Source organism: Manis pentadactyla, chromosome 18 (assembly GCF_030020395.1).
Source record: "Manis pentadactyla isolate mManPen7 chromosome 18, mManPen7.hap1, whole genome shotgun sequence".
Lineage (NCBI taxonomy): Eukaryota > Metazoa > Chordata > Mammalia > Pholidota > Manidae > Manis > Manis pentadactyla.
Window position 1 is genome coordinate 15667159 of NC_080036.1, and position 18228 is coordinate 15685386.

The following is an 18228-nucleotide window of genomic DNA, read 5'->3' on the forward strand; positions in this document are numbered from 1 at the left end:
GTGCCATGTGGCCGCGGAAACCTCGGTTTAAGAAGAATATTTAATAATGTGGAAAAGGCTCAAGAAATAATGCCAGGTAAAAAGGAAAATAGGACAGATGAAAGATTCTTAGCATACAGGACTACTACTTCTCTGATAGGTATTTTTCCAATGGGTATTTACTATTTTTATGAGAAAGAAAATGTTTATACAAAACATCAGTCGAATGAATGAGATGACACAAAGCCAATGGCAGTGCGATTTAGGGAAAGATTAAGTGTAGAGCAGAATCAACGGAACACTGAGAGTTGCCGCATGGCTCATGGCCCGAAGGGAACAGTGAAGATTCTTCCCTTGCCCTCCCCCAGACTATGATGTGAAGGCAGGACGCCCAGAGGGTCCGCCACCTCTGCACACCTTCTGGGTGGATCAGGCTGCATGGAATGAGTGCTGTATGTCAGGGTGAGCAAAGAGCATGGTCAGACTGCACAGAAAGTTGAACATGTAACAGGAGAACACCTGGGGACCTCTGACAAAATCACATGAACACTTCAAACGCCCTTCCAGGAGTACATACAGGAAATTGGTGCTGTACGCACCTGAAACAATTTCACCTCATGGCCAGCATGCAGAAGGACAGCGCCCAGAGCAGGGCCATGGCTCACACTTGTCTGATGCTGAGTATATGACAGAAAGGATCAAAGGGGCGCGGTAACACGGCAGAGAGCAAGACGGAGGTTCTCCTCCACTAAGTACAACTAATAATGTCCCCACCCTTTATTACCAGAAGGAGGTGACAGTGACTTGGTAATGAGTACCACATGCCAGGGAAGCAACAAATGAGTTCAAATTTCCAAATGTTCTGTGTGCACGTGGACAGGGGGATTACTGCAAGGCTTTGTGGGGGCAATTAATGGTGCAAGGGCTTGCAACACAGCTAAGTGTATCTTCTTTGGGAAATATAAAGAGCTCTTTCAACGTCATGACTATGAAAAGCACCATCACCACCAGGGAGGCATACATAGGTGAGATTCACAAACGTAGAGGCTTTCAACATGCCCTTTGGAAGCTGGGACCCAACCTGCATGTGATGTAAAGGTGCAGTGAGTAAGGGGCAACAGGGCTTTTAAAGGGAAACCAACAGGTGCCAAGGGAGAGGCAGTGGTTAGGGCTTGAAGGGAAGGCTCTGTTGTGCACCCAGGGAGAGCAGGGAAGCCAGCAGCCAAGATGGGGCAAGGCAGCCACACAGTATGGTATTGGGACAGGGTGTATGGGTGTCTAGCCTCATGAACTTAAAGTAATGGTTCCCCAATAGTAGGCAATAGTCTAAAATGTTCTATGCTTCTTCCTTTTTAGGGTTTTATATTATTGAGCTTGCAAAAGAAACCCCAGTTACATGTCATCTGTGTAACTGATGTAACTGTGTAACTGAGGCTCAAGAATATTCCAGCCATCAGTGTATTGCCTTCCTCCTTTCTCTGCACTGACTCGCACTCATCTCCTGAATATAATATGCTCTTCCACACCCGATGCTTTGTATTTTTAATCTTGTTGATGATAAAAAGCAGTAAATAAGTAAATGTCCAGGAAATACAAATTGCTCCGTTGCAAAGGGCCAGCCAACCCTGTCCTTTGTCTCTGCACAGCTGATGGAGCTCCCCAGTGGGACCAGCACTGCTGTAGCCATGACGGAACCCTCGGTCAGGAAACAGCTCCCTGGGCATTCCTTCCCAGGCAGTGGCTCATAAACGTACTGGTTATTGCCCTGTCCTTTGATGGTTCCACTTCCCAAGCTGTTTCTAACTTCTGAGAGAGCCACCTGTTCAACAGGACCTCAGGATGTAGCCTGTGGCTAGACGCGTCCTGACCTACCCACCCACTGCATCACTGTCACACACAAAGCACTCCCACTACTCTCGATGCAGGCTGCACAAGAGAGAGGGCACAGGCTCCGAGGGCCCTCAGCTCAGACAGCCACCTAGTCTTCACAGCTACCAGCCCAAGGAGTTAACATGCAAGATGGCCCCAGGCTCGCAGCACCCTGGGGACCCGACTGAAGCAAATACAACCTCACTGGCCAGATGCAGCCACCGTGAAGCCAGGCCAAAGAGGAGGCTGCAGTCAAGTAAAGAATCACAAACAGCAACTCCCCAAGAACAGGCGTCATCAGATCCAGTGAACGGTGGGGCCAGGCACAAACACCCAGTTGCCCACCACCACCAAGAAGTTCCAGTAACAAGTTATTACTCAGAAACTAACATGTTGTTTAGGTGATGGAGTAAAGCTTTTTTTAAAGTGATCAAAACCCTAAGAAAACACTATGACACTTTTAAAAAGACCAAGGATATGGTAAATAAAGAAAATTCATGAAGATGAGTGATACAATCACAGAAAAAAAAAAGTGGCTATGTTTTATAGTGGATTGGATGTAGATTGGGTAAAGGGCACATCGGCAAAGTGGAAGGGGGCACCGAAGACGCTGTCCAGTCCAGGGAGCTGGAAGAATAAAGTAAGGGAATGGCTAGAAAATCAGGAGGATGGAACAGACAGGCCCAACAAATAACCAAGTGTTAAAGGAAAGAGAAGGACAGTGGTAACCAGCAATCTTTGAAGAGTGGCTAATAATGTCCTAGAATTGATGCCAGACATGAATCATCAACTGTGGGAGGCCGGAGAAACCAGGAGAGGGATGGCTCATTCTCTCATCTTCCCAGCAACCGGAGGGCTAACTTTCTCCAAAACCTCACACATTCTGGTTGTTCAGGGCACCCCAGGATGCAGTCCTTGCCAGACGCCAGGAATATTTTGCCCTTTCTCCAAATGTGCAATAGCACAGTGATGGTGTCTGGCCATTTCAACTGATTCTTGGGTGCTGTTGGTGATTTTCTGTCTATGGGATTTGAGGCTCGGCCCTGCTGGCTTCTCTGAAGCCATAGTCCTCCAGTTACTCATCCTCATGACTGATCACCCCTGTGTATCCACAAATGGGAAGGTTGGAAGAGAAGAAGGGAAACATTTAGAGACTTCAGCTTCCTGTTATTTTAGCTCATGGTGGATCTCCCCTCAAAGCAGCTGGGGGCAGTGAGGTGGGAGCTCATCTCCTTCCTCACCACCTGTCTGGCAGGCGCCCCAGGTGCAACAGGCTGAAGGAGCTATATGTTCACAGTGGGTCTGGCTGCAGCAAAACCCTCAACAACTCCCCTTCCTCAGGATTCGGGACTTTCTACTTTTAAGTTTTCAAGTCCTAAGAAAGATGGAGAAACTCTGTAAAACTGAGGGTTGCTAACATAAAACTATTCAAAGTTGAATTCTTAAAACAAAGAAACATGTCTTAGATTATTACAAGTAAGCTGTTTCAAAATAGTTTGGGCCAATTGAGTTGCACGTAGGAAGAGCTCCTAAGAGAATGCAAACGTTCATAAGCTTCAATGCCACCCAGCAAAGTAAGTGTGCCCCTCCTGCGTATAAAGGACTAAGTCAAGTGTTCGTGAAAACAGCTTGTGTCTCGTGAGATAGACAACTGGCAATCTGTGTTCCCCCTTACTTGACTCACCTGAACAGTGACACCTGCCTCACAATGTGGCTGCAGAATTTAAACTAGATAATGTTGCTAAAGCATGTGGCAATCAGGGACAGCTACTCTGCTTAGAGATCACAGCATCAATTTACTATTCATTAGTGATTAAAGCAGGAAGTGTTCATTTGAGGCTTTATTGATTAATGTCCAAAAGGCCCTGTAGATTTCCAAGTTGGTAAGCCCACAGCAGATGCAAGGTCAGGCCTCACATGCAGAGGAGGGCCGGGCCAGATGTCCAGTGTGGTACCTATCTGTCTCCTTCCCCCAGGCTGCTGTGCAGAGGAAGGCCTGGCCTAGCACGCCTAGGGATGCCAAATTTCTAATACAATAGCTTGTCTAATCTAACAGAAGGGCTTTTGTGAGAAAGTGTTCTGGAATAAAACAAAAACTCTTCTTGGGAAAGAAACCCCAAAATTATAAATGCTGAGCAATGTCCAGCCCCATGAGATATGTAACCCATTTCTCTTCTCCAAGCACAAGGAGTCCCCAAAGGCTGGAAGCAAAATCTCTCAGCATCCACACAACTGTCCATCAGACAGCAGCTTTTGGTAAATGGTTTAGCCCTGAACACTTTCTTTGAAAGCCCAAGAGATTGTTCTCAACATTGAATTTTAAATAGTTTTATGTTAGCAACCCTCAATTTGCAGTTTCTCTACCTTTCTTAGGTCATGGCAACTTAAAAGAGAAACAAGACAGAGAGAACTAGAAAGAGAAATATATTTCACCTTCAACAAATCAAGGAGACAGACACAAGCACAAAGCACAAATCGCTGAGTGCACCAGAACAAATATAATTAGGAATGGATGCAAGCCAGCGCCCACCTGCTGACGCCTGGGGAAGATAGGCCCCCTGGGAGAAATGGCCTGGCCTTCCTGTGGCTGGTCATGAAAAGTCACATGATCGTGGGAGCAGGGGCACTGAGCAGACCTCAGCCTGTGCCCTTGGCCTCTTACAGAGAGAAAGGAAGGCAGCAAATATGAAACAGAAACACACAGGGCCTGCTTCGAGCTATACCTGACCTAAACACAGAAGTCTGGGGAATAGCACCCCACTGAGCAGAGGGAACGCACCATGGAGGTGTATTCCGGGCCACAAAGGAACCAAGCGAGCACCACCCAGTGCCACCCCCGCCCCCGCACACACCCCACCCCAGACCCATTCTTCAACTAAGAACTGACCATATTCAAAATAACTAAGATCACCCAGTAACCAGAGTGGGAGGCAGGTATAGAAAGGGGGGCGGGAAGGAGGAAGAGGAGAGCGAGCACTTGCAGATCTGTGAGGAGACACTCACAGAGACACAGGCGAGAGCCTTTATAGTGACTTATTCCCCACAGTCTCTTTCGGTTTCCTATTACTGCTGTAACAAACTACCACAAATGTGGGGGCTTAAAACACAGAGATGTTCATAGCTCTGGAGGTTGGAGGTCTGAAGTGGGTCCCACTGGGTTAAAATCAAGGTATTGCCAGGCTGCCTTCCTTGAGGAGGCTCCTGGGAAGAATCTGCTCCCTGATGCTTACAGTTTCAAGAGCCTGCCCGCCTTCCTTGGAACCACGTCACCCAAACTGTTCCCACTGCCGCATCTCCTTCTCCGACACTGACCCACCGGCCTCCTCTGGACATGGCGCAGGCCCACCTGGATAATTCAGGATGAGATTCTCACCTCAAAACTCAACTCAGCCACATCTGCAGTCCTTTTGCCACATTAAATAACATAATCACAGGTTCTAGGGATCAGGTCATGAGTATCTTTGGGAGTCATTATTCTGCCTACCACAAGATTAACCTTTTCCCTTGCCTTTTCCAGCAGCTAGAAGCCACCCACATGCTTTGGCTCATGGTCGCCCTCCCAAGCAACAGCTGGGCGAGGGTTGCTCATGCTCACAAGTCCCTGGCTCTCTCACCTACTTTTAAGGACCTTCTCATTACACAGAGCCTTCCCAGGTAATCCAGTGTCATCTCCTTATGTTAAAGTCTGCTGATTAGCAACATTAATTCCATATCCAATTTTTTTCTTTCAATTCCAGTTCTGCTCTTCCATGTACGGTAACATATTCACAGATTCTGGGGATTGGGACATTGACATCCTTGAAGGACCATTATCCTGCCTATCATTCTCTCCTAAAAAGATTTTAAAAGTCAGAGAAGAGGTTTTATCAACCAACAGAAAGAAGCATTGGGAAAGAAATGGAGAAATAAGACATAAAATAAATGGGGTATGGATGAAAATCACATTAGAAGCAATTAAATAATAGAAAAAACATAATCAACCAAAGAGACAAGTGAATGAAATGGGAAAGGACATGAAATACCAAGTTTATCAAAGACATGACTGATGAGACATAGAAAAAAACTAAACATAGTTAACATTCTTGGATTGTTAACAGAAAAAGGTCAATGACAGCATAGAAGGAAACTTCTAAAATAAAGTGTCTTGTCCCTGCCAATTTAAAGGACATACTGTGCTTAGTTTTAGAGAAAATGATACAGAAAGATCACTTTCCGGAAAGTGTCCAGAAACAGGTTGGCAAAATTACTAAACTGAATGCTGAGTTCAAATTTCTCCACAATAATAGTGCTAAAAGACAGCAGAAATATTTCTACGGAGAGTTTTAAGGAAATAACTCAAGAATTTTATATTCAGAGATATTTTGAGGATAATTTTTTTTTAATTTTCAGGCATATTTTGAAAGAATTTGCAAGAATTTTCCAGGTGGGTCTCATGAGTCACTTGGAAAGGAAACAGGAAATCAAAACAAACAAACTATAATGAAATCCAGATAATTGAAAGAGGAATTAAAGAAAGCCCTTGAGAATTCCTCTAGAATTACTGATAAAAGCACTGACAGTCTGTGATCCTAGAATCTATTTAAATATTGCACTAAGACCAAATAACTGTGGAAACTGACATTACCTAAGAGAGCAAATGGCCTGCATCCTGACAATGTAAGAAATTATAAACAATAAGACAGGAGAAATGGCAGGAAAGATAAAGGAAGTATGGGCATACAATTTAGTCATCTTTCAAAGCAGAAGGGAGTTGATACAAACTCTAAACACATGGCACGTAGGAAACATGTATCCTATAGTTTTTCCCAAACATGTATCCTATAGTTTTTTACAGGAACTGAGACTATAGCTGCTCGCTAAATCCATTTCTTCTTCCTGAGCATCCAGCTAACCCACATGGCTGTGTGTCAAGCGGATGGAGAAGCACCACTTTCCACATGTGGGCAGACCCTGCTACTGGTTCTACCCCTGGGGTGGTCAGTGAGTATTCTGGGTTTTGTTGGTAACCACAGCTGACCTACCCAAATCAGGAAAGCAGTGTCTTAAGACTTTCACACTCCAAGAAATAAGACCTTTAGCTTAAATTCAATAATTGCTTCATTATTAAATAAAAATAAATTTTAAATGCATACTTTTAAATAGCATATATTACAGACTAAAAATGTAATAATCTCCAATATGATAGAGAACAATGGGGATTGCACACTATGTGTTAATACATGAAAAAAGATACATATTTGGACATCCATAGAATGTTTATAGAAAGATACACAGGAATAATAAACCGCTGAGAAATTAACTCCTGAGATAGGGACTGGAATCTGCGATAAGAAAATGACTCACATTTTACTATATACTCTTATTTTGCTTGAGTTCTTTTAACCTGTGCAAATATTAGCTTTTGGGGAAAAAAAGTTGAATAAGCAGAGGAAAAGGTACAAAAAATAGTATGGCTCTATTTATATATAGCACAATGCCCACCCTTCCACCTTTCTGTATGCAAGGAAGGTCGGTGATGTGGGATGGAGGCTGGGGGGCAGGTAGGATTTAAGAAGTTCTGTATTCACTTTATCTTTCTGGACTTCAGAATTTCTGAAGGAGCATGTCTTACAAAATGTTTCCCTAAAACAGAAGAGCAAAGTGGAGCTCACTCTTGGCAGCAGCCTTCTCAACTACCCAGCCCTCCACCTGTTAATTAAACTCATCAGGAGTTTATGAAAAATTAATGTCAATGATGTATGCTGGACAAAGATCTGAATGATCTTTTGGTGTGCTCCCTGAAGAGGCAAGCACACAAGTGAATTCTGCTGTTTGCCTAAAGGGGCCACATTACCCTTTCTGGCTCCAGGTTATTTTCCATCCTACAGCAACCCATGAGCTCATGAAGAAGGGACTTGCCGGGACCTGCTCTGGAGACCCTGGGCGAGATGATCCCCCACTTTCCCAGGTGATCTCTAATACTCAACAGCAAGCTCCTGAAAACCAGGCTCCGCAGTCTTTGCAACAACCCCACAAGGCGCCTGGTCTCACCTCATTCCACAATGAGATAAGAGTCTCAGACCAGTGAGATCCTTCACCAAGGTCCCCAAAAGCTGCAGAGATGGGATGGGTCTCTCCCCAACTCTGCTGGAAAGGAATTAATATGCAGGCAGTTGGGGCTCTGTCCTAAGGAAGAAGGGTTGGGAGAGAAGCCACAGGGAGCTGACAGGCACCCTGGACCTGCTGTCACCTGTGAGGCAGGTGTCACCTGTGGGGACACTGGCTGCGAGATGACCTGACTCAGCCAGAGACTCACAGCAGGAGGCAGCACCAACAGAAATGAACCCCAGTGGGTCCAGCCCCACAGCACAGCCTCTCCTATAGCCCCAAGTCCCGGGGCTCAGGACTGGAGCTGCCTGGCCCTGACCGGCCTGGGCACTCGCTGGCTCCTCCGTGGGGACTTGGTGCCTACTTCCTCCCCTGCGAACACTGTGGGAAACAGAGCATGCAGAGTATGCAGGACTCCACAGGAGTGGCCAGAGAGAGTGAGTGCACTGCAAGGGTGGAGGCCCAACAAAGACCACTCCACTCGATGTCCTGAGCGTGGGGGTCCATCCAGCAGACACTCAAGGGACTGGCTGGGGCCAAGCATCTGAAAACACTCAGGATGAGCAGAGGAGTCAAATACAAGCTCCTTACATCTTACCAGCCCAGAAATTTGGGGAAAATGGTAATCCATGGAGAAGGCATGGGGTAACCCAAGGAATAAGGGGCCTCACGCCTGCTGGGGTCCCACAAAAATGACTTGCAGCCTGATTTTGGTTGACCCCAGCCGGCTTTCTGCCCCTGAGTCTAACGCTCGCTTCTGGGCCAACAGCAGACATCTGGTTGCCCTTCTCCTCTGTGAGCCACTGGGAGTCATCTCACAGCTTCATGCTAAACAGTATGTCCCCAAATGACTTATGCTCTTCCTACATTTCCTCCAGTGTTTTACTGTTGTTTCTGAAAAGTACCTATACTAACAATGCAACATCCAAAAAAAAAAGTTTCTCACATTTGTAGTCGTACAGAATTTACAAAGGGCAGTGTCCTGTCCAGGTGGAGGAACCGAAGCTGGGGTGGTGCAGGACTCTACCTTCCCCCAAGAATGTGCCTGGGCTGTGGGGCCGCCCACCCCTGCCTGGCCGCTGTGGAGGAAGCCACTGGCCCTTGCCTGTCTGCGCTCTGCACTGTGGTGCCTTGAGGCGTGGCCTCCCCGCCACCCTGGTCGCTGCCCCAAGATCATGCAGTGTCCCACTCTTCCTTATGTCATCCATGCTCAGCCCGGGCCAGCACCCTTGGTGGAGGTTTCTGCTGGGCAGCCAGGTGTCCATTCCAGGGATGCTTTCTCATGTCTTCCTCCACTGGTCCACGGAACGTCACCAGGAAGCCAGGGCAAAAAGCCACTGCGTGCCTCTTGGGCATTATGAGGAACTGGGGAGGCTGGGGGACTGGAGTCCTGCCCTGCTGCAGGACTGGCAGCTGCGAATTTAGACAGGTCATCCCATCATGCTGGGGAGTATATGGCCACCATGTCCCTGCTCAGATGTCTCTGCTTCTCTTCTTCCTTGTTAAGAAGACTATGGCACTTTGGGGTCGTTGGGTCTGGGTGTGATTCCAGACTGCTTCACCCCACCCTTAAACACTTAACTGGCTCCTCTCTGTTGCCCTGGGCACTCCTGTACCGCAGAGGGTTAATACTCGACTGCATACTTTTCCTTGGCGATATCGGCCCTGATCTTCCTCCAGGGCCCCACATCTGGTCTCCAGAGACAGCCCAGGCACACCCAGAGCGTGGGCAGGGAAAGGATTGACCACAGACGTTCCCTGTGAGCCAGCAGTGTTTAACTGCGAGCCTCACTTTATCACGGGCACAGTGGCTCCCTTCCTCTTCAGGCAACTTCCGCAGGAGAGAGAACGCCGAGAAGGGACGACAACAGAGAAGGCTAATTACTTAGAAGAAAAATTTCCTAGCAGTACTTTAATCCACGAAGCATGGTTTCCTACTCAATACCCTGGGGACAGAATTGCGCATCCTGGTGTCATGTTTCTGTTCCATTATGGGAAGTTGGGTAAATCTTATTCTCTTGCCAAACTGAAATAATATTAAGGCAGGTGATAAGCTTGCTCAGGGACAGAGAGATGGGTTCTGAGGGCCCAGCAGCCTCCTGGGAACCCTTTAGAATAGGGAGATGAGCCCCTGAGAGAGCAATGGCACATAGGAAGAAGGCAGGGGACCAGAGCAGACAGAGTCACTGGCTAGAATCATCAGGGCGTGGAGGGAGGCCCAAAGGAAGTGTCAGCCCTGAGGTCCCACACCCCACAGCATGGATAGCACACTGTCCTTCAAGGCCCCTCTGAAACACCAGACAGGGAAAATAATGGCAGGCAGGAGAGGTTTTAAAACTCAAGAGTGAGATAATTTATCTTATCAAACAAATGTAGCTAATATTTCCTAAGACTGCATACAGTATTTGTGATACATGCAACAGAAAATATGCAACTGTAACTCATCTTAGATCATAGACTCTTGCTGTTTGACAAATAAGTCCCATCACAGTGAATCAGTAAACAATCTGGGTTTTGTTCATTTGGCACACTACCAAACTGGGGGCTAAAGTTTGCAAATGTTTCAAATTTTACATAAGCCACATTCTCAACTGTAACACTTTTGAACTCATGGGAGTGGAACAATTCTGGAAAGAATAATTAAATTTCTAATTTTAATTCCTGTAGGACTACTAAATGCATTTAACAAACACAGTAAGAGCCCATTCTAAATAAGGCACCTCAGAGATGTTATAAGAACTATTGCACAGCCTTCTCCTCAAGGCGCTTTACAGTCAGAAAGAGAAACTGTCTGCACAACTCATTTCTAAGTATAAATACTTGTTAAAATACTCTGCATTCTCCTCCAACTGAAAAATGGATACAAATATTTGTAAGATACACCCATATTTTCCTACCTGTTCTCTCACAGCCATGAAGAAGGCTTTCTGTATCCTGATCAGTCAGCACTTGGAGAGAACAAGGAAATTATTTTGCATGAAATCATGGAGTTAAATTGAATGTCAAAGGTCAGACAGCTACATTTCTTCATTCTACATGTGAAATTAAAACTGACAAATGTGCCCAAGTAGGGGCTAAAGTGAGAAGGAGGCCATCTCTGGGCTGGCTTTCTCCCAGTAGGCCAGGCCTGGCCTTCTCCAGGGTGTTCGCAGGACTACAGGCACACTTATCCATGTCCATGTTTCTGGCCCTGTAGTCACTCCCCGGGCACAGAAGGAGGCTAATTTAAATGCAACTACACACAATCTTCTACTAATAAACCCCAAATACTAAGCAGGGGCATTTCCTACCTGTATTGACCCCTGTCCAGGGCTCCTGAAGCCTTAGACACCCTTTGTGATAATGCATTTCTGAACACCCTGCCTGCCAGACAGTCCATGGAATAAGTCATCTTCAGTAGAAGAAACCTGGGGAAACCCTACTGACCTCGCCAGGTCAGAAGATGTGGACAGATTCCCAGGCTGACAGCATACACCACAGCTGACAACCCAGAGTCTACTGGCCACTTCCTGCCAAGTGGACCTGGGGCTCAGCTCATGATCAGTACCTCTGACAAGACACCTTACAAAGGGAATAATCAAGAGGTGGGTCCATGAACTGAAACCCATCTTTGAAATTCCAGGCCACAAATTCCCAAGAGATCCAGTTCTCTTTCAATTTGCCTATCCACAACTGCACACCCATGGTACCAAGTTAAACAGTTACCCAGAGAGTTTTCACTCAGCCTAATATTCAACAAGGCCAGCAAAGGAGCCACTTCCTTCCACATGGACCTGTGTCATCGCTGAATTGGCCCAGAGACCTCTGTATGCTTTACCTCAGTCAACACCAACAGTAAGAGATAGTCCATGGCCTAAGAGCCACCCTCCAGGAACCACAGCAGGCCCTGCAAGGTTTCAGGTTGGGGAGAGTGGTGTGTACATCAGCCTGGCCATGCATCTCCCTGGGGGGGGATGTCAAGACCGCCTGCACTGGCAGGACCTCAGTCACTGCCCCTCACTGACACTGACTGGCAGGACTCCACGTGGGAATGCTTTTCTCTCTCTCTTCCCCAACCCCCAAGCTGTTCATGTACATAACTCATCTTTCATAAACTCTGCAAGTAAGAAAAATGTCCCCTATAACTCTTCCATCCAATGAGCCCTTGGGGACCCACTATTCACATCACTATTCACATGCCCAAGACAGAGGAGACACAGCCAAATTCTCAGGGAGTATGTAATTTATTCTGATTTAGAGGAACTTTCTTTAGTATTTTTAACAGAGCTGGCTAACAATCGAGATGAACTGCAAGAATCACTAAGCCACAGAAGATCATCCATCCTTCTTACCCAGGCCTCCTCCTTCCTCTACAAAGAAGTCAAAGCAGGTTTATCCAAGCAATGCCTTGAATACAAGTACAAACTATAAATCCCTCAACTAACAAGGAAGAAAAACTGGGCTAGTGATGAATGAGATAGACATACTGTCTCCAGATCCCCTTACTGGAACTGCTGATTGCTCTTTAGAATTTAAGAATTCATTTCATTTATTCCCACCCGCTCCTCCCCCAAAACCTGCAGGAGAACCAGAGCAAATATTCTCCCCTCTGAGGTCATCTGGGACTGAGCCCAAGGTCACACAGCTGGTCACCCCATCCAAGTCAGCTGGCAACCTGTCCCTGTTGAGTGGTGTTTCTTTCAAGAGACAGCATGATATTATTTAAAAGACTACCAAAACAAATATTCCAATTCATTAATTTTTTTAAAAAGTTAACTATATATATCTTAGGTGTGTATATATATATATATTTTTTTTTTTTTTAAGACATGAAAAATTACACATGCAAATGTGTTTCTCACACTTAATACATTTCCTCCAGGCTTCAAGTTGTCATTACAGGAATTGTAGGGAAATGGATTGTAACATATTCTTTGGACCCCCAAGGTAAAAGGGTACCCCTCAAGTGAGGGTGGGCTGTGGGAGGAGGGGCACATCACGTCCCAGGACACAGTACATTGTGTCTCTTCCACAACAAGGAAATGGCAGGCCAACCTGAAGCTTACTTTAAAAGAACCAGGAGAGCCCCAGGTCAAGGACAATTCCTAAAATGGAAGCCCAGAGATGATTTGGGTAAATCGTGAGTATGTCAGCCTCAAGCATAGCAGAGCAGGGTCTTCTCAGAGGTAACAAGACTCAGCCTGGCAGGGGCAGCACCTGGGACATCTGCTCCTGTCCCACACAGACATCTTTCTGTGGTGAGCTCCTACTAAACTCTTGTCTCAGTAACTGACAAACTTAGTCTAATCTTACCAAGGGGTGAGCTGGCAGTATGTTCACCCTAGTCCATAGCATCGTGTAAAACTCTACAGTAATCTAATAAAACAATCGAACGAAATGCTGAACAAAAAGGAAATGAATTTCAAAGGTCTCATTTTATATCTCATAAAAATCAATACAGCATCTGACTCATGTATATTCATTCAGACATCAAATTTTCATTATATTTATATGGAAAAAGTATGGAAGAGTAAACTAAGTTTAAAGAGAAAATACTTGCTAGGAGAAACTCACATTCCTTCTAACCTAGCAAATTAGTTTACTTTAGACTTATCTGCTTAAACCAAGAGAAACATATTTAGAACCTGCATTAATATTAATGCACATTTGACTTCTCAGAATGTGAGATGTTGGATAGCAGAAATCTGTAATATCAAGGACCGGGATTTCCTGGAATCATGCCATTTTACTAGGTAAGGTCTTGGAGACATGTGAGGTTAACTCTCTCCTTTTCCCACAAGGAGCCCAGAGCATCATGACTGGGCCATGCCTGGCTGTGTCTGATGCAGGAGGAAATGTAGGGTCTATGCCAACCCCGACCTCCTGGCCAAGAGATAACTAAGCGCAAACCAGCCATTTCACGGCACCTCTACAATGCGGGTAGGTAATATGGCTGCATCCAGCCCATCTCTCGATTTCAAAATTTAAAGACTCATTTTCAGCCCACTTATTGAGTCTGTTACTATGAATGATAAAGAACTCTGTCCCTAAAGTGTGGAGAAAGCAGCTCCTCTCTTGCCCACTGTGTCTCATCTGTATTAAGGCCATTTTATTCCTGTTCTGACAGACTATTTGGGGGATGCAGCAGGCTACCAAGAGCACTAAGACTGTACCTCCAAATTTCAAGGGTAAAATATTTTCAAACTAGACACAATACAAAAAGAACCCAGCATATTTTGTTTCCATGTAATACCTCTGGATCTCAGTGTTTCCCTTTGAAGATATTCTGTGGTTGTCCTTAGAGATGGACATCTTCTAAAAGGGTCAGGTGTGGCCTGTTTTTTTCATTTTGTGGCACTCCGCTTGCAACCTTTTAAAGTGCTCCAAGCAGAGACCTGGTTCAGCACAAAGCTGAAAATAAAATTATTCCCACTTGCCCCTCTGAAACCAATAATTTGGTTATATATATTTTCAATGGAATAAGAAATATAAATGAATATCCAGTCATAGCATGGAGATAGTTCTCTAGGGGAAGATCTATCCGCTTCAAGGAGTGATGCATGCAGGCTCCCTGAGAACCTGGGGAAGAGAGAAGAGTCTGGTCTTCAGTATTACATGTCGGCACTGCGATGATCATCCTGGCCCCAGGCAACACCCACCCCAGTTCGGCAAGATGCCCTCCATTTAGGAGCCTGCCTCTCTAGGCTCACTTCCTGTATGAAGCCTCACAGGGAATTTGCTTATGAATAACCTGGCAACACAGTTAAGTCAGATTAAGCACAGTTGTCTCCCATTTTCATTTTTATGAGAAAAAAAAAGGACAGTGATTAAACATTTGCTTTTCTCCACGAGAGAAACCCTAAGGCCAATAACACTACCAAGACAGGCAAATAAAGGCCCTGGGAGATGCCACTGACACAGAGGCCCAGGGTTTAAGTCAGCAAGTCAGTAAGAGTCAAACCCAATAGGAAACTTACAAGGGGCATTTCCACCAGCTGTCCCGGCTGGCATCGTTATGCCCTCGTCAGCACCAGAATGGAGGCCGAACATCCATGAGGCCAACTTGCTCCTTCCCCAGCCTGAGCTCTCCCTTCCACAGTCTGAGAAGGTACTGAATTTTCAGACTAGAACCATCCACCACTCTCCAAAGGCATGAAGTCATGAAAACAACCTCCCTGCACCATGGAAGGCACAACCTCTGGAAAGCCAAAACCTCTGGCTTGCGTCCATCCTCAAGGATGTTCCTGTTCTTCCTCCAGTTTCTCTCCCTCGGCGACAGGCACACAGAAGTGGGGCGCACACACGTGCACACTCACGCGCGCACGCGCACATTCCCCCCGCCCCTCATCCTTTCCCAAGGTGGCTCAGGTAGAGGCCCGCCAAGCCGCGTTCAGCACGCCCCCTGCTGGCCCCGCGGGAGCTGACTCAGCCTTTATTCTCCGGGCGTAAGACCGGAGTAAATGACCTTAAGATCCATAGGGAACAAAAGAAACGCCAAGGCAATTTTGGCTTCTTAGAAACGGAAGACATGATGCTTTAAGCATAAGGGGGTGGGGAAAGGCTTTAGAATGATTGTTTTTCAAATGTTATGGGAAATAAGTGATAAATACTTAAGGATTTAGTGGAAACATTTGCATTTGTATTTTCACAAGTACTGCAGTGAGCTAAATTAAAAACACTATCTTAATATCTTCACAGGTCGACAGGTGAAAAAAAAAAAAGGTATGTGGCCAGGGTGGTTTCAGAGTCCATTTCTAAAGATGCTTATAGCCCAGGGCCTTAAAAAACAATTTTAATACTATTGAGCATATTTCAATTACAGACAAATCTCAGCCATGGCTTAAAAGCTCAAGTTCTGAAGCGACTATACACCGTGGGGTCAAAGTCACCAAGAAGATGCACATTTGGAGACAGTTCTGCTGCAAGGCTTCCTGTCTCATTCAGCCTTGCCATGGTGAACAAATCTGGCACCTCCACGAGGAAAGGGCCCAGCACACACTGTGTTCTTCCAAGGGAGCAAGCAGCACTCCCCCTCTCCAAAGGTGAGAACAGACAGTTCAGCTTCTTGACACCTCTACTGTTGGCCACCACCAGGGCTGAAGGCCTCAGTAGTTACTTCCTAAGAGGGGCGGACACCTGTCACACAGGGTCCAGGCTGAAACTCACACCTGGCAAGTCTCCAGAAAGCAATGGTTTCCATCCGCTGCTATCTTGAACATCAAGGGGCTAAAGTAAACCCATTTTCTTCACACTGATCCAGGGTTCGAAAGCTTCACTGTCATGACCAGACTCAAACTTGTGCACGGCATACGGTATTAAACTCCTTACAGATGCAATATGATCACACTAATGATTTGAGTTTATTTTAATTAATTAGTAGTCACTAATTATTAAATACAAAAATGTCAATATTTCTGTCCCTTATTGAAAAGCCTTTCAATACAACAGACTTAAGTAGAGAGGCAGACTGTCTTGGGAGCTTGCTTACTTTTGTTCTCTTAACAGTACTAATGAAAAACTCACACATAATAATGATGGAATGCTGCTCCAGAACTTGGTGTGCTGCACAAGTTAGGTCTGCAGCCTCTGCCCTCTCTTCACCCTCTTTGGGTGTTGAATTGGCCTTGGAGGCTGGCGGGACACACAGCTGCTATGGTAAGGATATGAAAGGCAGACAGGACTCCAGAGAAGATGCCACCCCTTTCCCCAAAGCAGGCTGCCCCCAGACCCTTTCTTGAGGAGGGGGAGATGGCAATAAAGAAGGAGACCTACAAGTTTTCCTGAAGCAATCAAGGCCTATAAAGATTTAGGCCACACTGTCCACCTTTCCCTCGACACAACATCTCCCACATCAAAGAGCTTTCACAATTTTTCATCTCAGGACTCATTTTCATTTACAAAGATGAGGGAAGACAATAAGCATGTGTCATGAGGACTTTCCCCTGGATCCCTGTGCTGTTGATGAAGCATTTCCAGATCCATGGAGATATAACAAGTTTCTCTTAAGTGACTCTCAAATCTATTAATTCTCAAGCCAATAAATAAAAACAAAAACCATTTTCACTTGTATAGGGTTGCTGAATTTAGAAAGCAAAGGCAAATCCATTTTATTGCAAAGATTCTCTAAGGGCTGCACTAGCTGCACCGGGAGGAGGGTACACTTGAGCGGTTGTGTCCAATGAAGGAAAGTTTTTGTTAATGATGACATCACTGACATCTCCCAAATTTAAAGGGGCACTTAAAGCACAGTGGATGCAATTTTTTCCCCTCCAGTGAGAAGATACTAGGGAAGGCCTCCGGGTTCCAAGCCAGATTGCGTTAACGGTTCGTTTGCTGTCCGCCCAGACTCAGCGGGGCGAGGGAGCGGGGCGCCGGGCCGCGGTGGCCCACGCAGCCACAGCGCGGGCGTCCGGCTCGCGGCCTCAAGCGCTGCTCCCGGCCGTGCAGTGCCGGAGAGTGTGCAGGCGCTGCGGGACCCCCGGCGCGCCCACACGGACGGTCCCCCAACGCCTGTCATCACGTTCCAGTGCAGACAGCTAAGGGGCCCCGGAGCCCGGGAGACGCGCACCGCGCCGGGCCGGAGCCGGTGGCCGCGGCGCCCGCGGGGTCCAGAGCCGAGCCCGCAATGCAGACGCGCGCGTGCCCCGCGACCCCCTTGCCCACTGCGTCCTCGCGCCCTGACCCCCGGGCCGGCCGGCCGGCCTCTGCACCCACCTGCCTCGCCGCGAAGCCGCGGAGGCCCCGGAGCTCGCGCTCGGACGGCGCACCTGCCTCGTCCCCGGCCCCGGCCGTGCTGCCGCCAGCAGCACCGCGGCCAGCGCCGTCTCACCTGCCGCGCCGCTCCGCTCGGCCAGCCCGCAGCGCCGCAGTCGCCTCTACCCGACTTCCATTTTCTCTTGCTTTAAAGAAAAATCAGATCAGCTGTTTGGCTCGCGCTCCGGCTCCGCGGCCCCCTCCCCAACTGCCACTAGCCGACTCGGGGTCCTCTCCTCCCCCGCCTCCTCCCGCGCTGCGCTCCGCCCCTCGCGCCCCTGCGCTCCGCCCGCGGCCGCGCGCAGCGCCCGCCTCCCGGCTCCGCCCGCGGCCGCCCGGCGCGCGCTCCCCTGACGTCACCGGCCGCAGCCGCGCCCCGCCCCCGCCCCTCGCGCTCAGGCGCGCGCCGTGCGCGGTCTCCGCCCAGAGGCGGCCCGGCTCGGAGCGCGCGTGCTCGCAGACACACGCGCACCGCGGACCAGATCCCCCAGGAGAACGCGAGGCACCCCTCTGCCGCGCAACGCCCGCGTCCCGGCGCCGCCCTGCCGGGGGCCTGCGGAA

The 18228-nt window shown here is 47.5% G+C and overlaps 1 protein-coding gene across 4 annotated transcripts in view; it reads right to left on the bottom strand.

Moving 5' to 3' along the window:
• Positions 1–17927, bottom strand: part of OTUD7A (OTU deubiquitinase 7A) — a 344700-nt gene extending 326773 nt beyond the window's left edge. Inside the window, exons 1-2 of one of the 4 annotated variants that reach the window (XM_057494658.1) lie at positions 17744–17927; positions 16438–16561 (exon numbers count right to left, since the gene is read on the bottom strand). The gene's annotated coding sequence lies outside the window, so the exon portion shown is untranslated. Of the gene's footprint in view, positions 1–16437; positions 16565–17628 lie in introns of all 4 variants that reach the window. The other 3 variants (XM_036878692.2, XM_057494657.1, XM_057494659.1) reach the window with 3 other exon arrangements.
• Positions 17928–18228: the final 301 nt, after the last annotated feature.